This window comes from Gossypium hirsutum, chromosome D05 (genome assembly GCF_007990345.1).
Source record: "Gossypium hirsutum isolate 1008001.06 chromosome D05, Gossypium_hirsutum_v2.1, whole genome shotgun sequence".
In the NCBI taxonomy this organism is placed as follows: Eukaryota; Viridiplantae; Streptophyta; class Magnoliopsida; order Malvales; family Malvaceae; genus Gossypium; species Gossypium hirsutum.
This window is the reverse complement of record NC_053441.1, coordinates 49,252,560-49,256,983: the sequence shown is the minus strand read 5'-3', so window position 1 is coordinate 49,256,983 and position 4,424 is coordinate 49,252,560. Positions and strand designations below refer to the sequence as shown.

The 4,424-nt window shown below is 35.4% G+C and overlaps 1 non-coding gene across 1 annotated transcript; it reads left to right on the top strand.

The window, feature by feature from the left end:
* Positions 1-261: 261 nt before the first annotated feature.
* Positions 262-368, top strand: LOC121218087 (small nucleolar RNA R71). The gene has a single exon (XR_005914351.1). It is a non-coding gene; the product is annotated as a small nucleolar RNA R71 (small nucleolar RNA).
* The last annotated feature ends 4,056 nt before the right edge of the window (positions 369-4,424 follow it).

Below are 4,424 nucleotides of genomic sequence, written 5' to 3'. Positions count from 1 at the left end.
TGTCGTCTCCGACTGATTAAGCTTATCTAGTATTTGTTGGTACTTGTCTTCCTCTTAGACAAATTTGACCGTCAATGGTCTCGGACTATAGACAAATATTTCACTTGACCACTGGCAAGAGTTCATGGCCATGTTTTCTATCAGCTAATAGGCATCTTCGTATGCTAGATTCATTACGCCCATCCTGCGGCTCCATCTAGTCCTAACCTCGAGTTTTTATCTAATCCATTGTAAAATATTTGCAATCTTAACCATTCAGGGAGACCATGATGAGGGCATCTCTATACAAGCAATTTAAAATGTTCCCAAGCCTTGTAGAAGTTTTCCCCTTCCATTTGTTTGAAATTGGCAATATCTCTTCTTAGTTGGATAGTTTTGTTGGTTAGAAAGAATTTGTGTAAAACTATTTCGCAACCTGATTCCATGTAGTGATTGACCCTGGTGCCTGCGAATCTAACCAAGAAAAGGCATTATCTATTAAGGAGAAGGAGAACAATCAAAGACGAATAGCATTATCAGTGGCCTTGTTAAATTTAAAAGTATCACATAGTTGGAGAAACCGTTTTAGATGCTAATTAGGATCCCCAATCATTTTCCCTCTAAATTGCAGATTATTTTGAATAAGTTGGATCATTGCCGAATTTATTTCAAAATTATTTGTAGTTACTGTCGATCTTGTAATACTGCCCTGTACTACATCCAAAATTGCTAGCGCGTAGTCTTGTAGCGCCCTTTCTTCTCGAGTCATGGGTAGTTGGTGTTGTGGTGGTAGTGGTTGTTGTATTGGTGGATTGTCAAACAGCGGGTTATCACGTGGTGAATCAACTACAACGGGTGGGTTATTATGCATCCTATGTTGTTGTTGCCTATGATTGCGCCGTATTATTATTTTTGGATCTATGGCTGGCTTTATAGGTATGGCCCTAGTCCGAGTCATACACTAAAATCCACAAAGAAAAAGAAATGAGTTAGAAAATAAAAAAAAAGTTAATAATAATTAAATATCGTATCTAAAATTTGAGAAATTTTCTATTAATCCTATTAAATGTAAAAATTAAAACTAATCTAATGGCGAAGCCTGCCCGACAATGGCACCAACAACTTGACCGCCTCTCAAAGTACTAATGTCGGAAATGAGAATACTGCAACTAAAAATAAGAATTAAGGCAATGCCTGCTATTATACTTCTCAAGTTATAATATAGAAGTTACAACGGAACATGAAAGTATTCTGAGGATCGTACTCAAAGGAGATTTGATTAAATTAATACTAACTTCTACGCTAATAAGTCCAAATAGTACTTCACCAAATTATATTACGATTATTCATAAAAGAATTAAAAACAAGAATAACACAAAGAATATAAAATATCAGAAAGAACATATTGTAAATTTCTCAGATTCTAAAGGCAGAAGACTAACTTGCTTCAGTGTTCATAGATAACTCTTATTTCGGGTTTTATTCAACCAACTAGTCATTAACCTAGCAAGGATTCTCGACCTTCTACTAACCTAATGAGTTGGTAAGCACTACTTATCTCTCGATGTCATAGGTCAAACTGGGTCAAGCTAAAGGGTGTCCAGTAGACTTCTCTTCTCGGATTCCTTTTGACATAGATAACTTTCTAGGGTCGTGAAGCCTAGGGTTTAGTGTAACACCCCTAACCCGTATCTGACGCCAGAACAGGGTTACGGAGCAATACGGGACTTACAACTTAAACAACCATACATTTTATAATCAATTATCATTCAAATAAAAAACCATTAAATACATTCATATAGTCCCTAATACGAGCACTCGAGGCCCCAAAAAGACATTAAAAGTGGTGTGGGACTAAACCGAGTACTCAAGAAATTTTTAGAAAAATATTGAAATTTTTCAAAGTGCAGGGGACACACGCCCGTGTGCTCAGGCCATATGTCTCACACGGCCAAGAGACATGCCTGTGTCTCAGGCCGTGTAGGCATTCGAAATGGGGACATACGGCCGTGTCCCAACCTGTGTTCGACCTAGTGTAACTCACTGACTTGGGTCACAAGACCAACCACACGCCCGTGTGCCAGGTCATGTACCCTTCGAAATGGCCTCACACGGCTGTGTGCTAGGCTGTGTAAAAACTGGAGGGTATACTGACTTGTGCCATACGACCAAGCTACACGCTCGTGTGCTAGGTTGTGTGAAACTACTGATTTGATTCCTATAAAAGTATCAGGGGACACACGACCGTGTCATGATATCCATTTTACAAGCCATATTCCTCACCGACATTGGTACCAACCTATACACATCAATTTGTACATAACCATGGCATAAATAAGCACTGAAAACCATCCAATATCAATTTTATATAATGTACTATCCACACATACAACATAATATCCATAAGCACATTCATATGACCACTTTTAAGCATACCAAATATACTTCCAAAGTCTACCTAAATAGTCAATCACATATATGAGACATTGTGCCTAAAATTTAGTATACATACATATCTAAAACACAACCATTTAGTGCCAACACACAATCTCACAAGCAAGGCATTCATATAGCAACTATACACCACATACCATAAGGTCATTTATACCTTTTTACATATCAACACATATACCATTTCAAAGCCAAATCATTTGGCTAAATACACAACAAAACATATAGGCCACATTAGTCAAAATACATATACATGCCATTTAACCCGAAATATAAAGTCCAAAATACCAAAATAAGAGTTTGATAGTGTGACGTGATCTCCGACAACTTCTAAACCGTGCGAGCTTCGAAATCACTATAAAACACGAAAATTAAAACGGAGTAAGTAATTAAGCTTAGTAAGTTCATATGACTAATATATACAACTTACCAAATCATCCACAATTTAGGTAAACAAAAATAAAAGCATAGATGCAACTTAATTTGGCCCAAAGCCTATCATACAATCACAACCATGTTAGTCATGTATTTATATATTAAATATGAATCACTTCTCGTATTTCACATAAATACCTGTACTAGTTCGAATCAAACTCATGTAACCACAATCATCACTGTGGTTATTGAACCATTTGGAATATGATTGGATGCTCAGGTATCTCGCACACTAAGTGCCAATACATGGTCGAAACCACCTCTATCTCATATCTCATATAAATGCTCACTCTCGAGCCATCACTAGGTCTGCTCACACAAGCTGTCAGTCAAGATGTAGCTACACGGTGCTGCTCACACAAGCTGTAAAGTAACCGTAACACATGCCAGAAACTCAGCCACCGGAAGGACGTACAAGGCTAGCACCCAAAACACGGTAACCCCTAATGACACGTCATTTGTATCCTATTTATTCCTAAGGTTCAACAGGGATCCAATCCATAAGTCGTTAAATCTTCGTCGAGTATTTCTGTAGAGTCATATCATTACAATTATAATAATAAAGCATTTAAAACACATATAATTTAATGTTTATTAACATACAAACTTACCTCGATTTAGTACGAAGAAAATTGACCAATCAATCCACTACTTTATCTTTACCTCGATCTAATTCCGAACGTGGCTTTTCTTAATCTGAATAATCAAATTTAACTAATTTAATTCTCAATCCATTCAATTTAATCCAAAATTTATGTTATGGAAAAATTACCATTTTACCCCTATACTTTTAACTTCTTTACAATTTAGTCTCTAGGCTCATAAAATCAATTTTATGCAATTTTGCCCCTAACCAAGCCTAGCCGGATTTCATATACATCCATATCAGCCCATACATTTCACAATTTCACACATTTAACACAAAATTTTCACCTTTCTCAATTTAACCCCTAATTGGCAATTTCATTAAAAATCCCTTAACAAAAGTTGTTTAATTAATAACAAGGACTCATATTCTTCCATTAAAATTCAAAAAAAGCTAGAATTCTCTCATGGAAAAACCCTAGACTTTCAACCATTTTGCAAATTAATCCCCTAATTAGCTAGGTTAAGCAACAACAATTCCAAAAACATAAAAATCAACAAAAATGAACACCAAAACTTTTCCTAAGAAAAATTTTCAAGCTTCCATGGCTCCTCTATGCTGAAATTTTTAGTTGGTATATGTGTGAGGAAAATGAGTATTTTGTTTTATTTTATTTTTATCTTTAATTGACTAATTACCTAATTACCATTACCTAACTTTTAAAATTTCAAAAACACCATGCCATGCACATCCACTATCTCAATTAGTGGTCTAATTACCAAATAAGGACCTCCACTTCAAGGTTCTATAGCTATTTAACACCGTTTTCTAATAGAACCCAACTTTCATACTTTACGCGATTTAGTCCTTTTTCACAAATTGAGCATACAAACGGTAAAATTTCTTAACAAAATTTTTATACCATAATTCTAACATGCTGTAGATATTAAAATAATATTAAAAGTAAATTTTA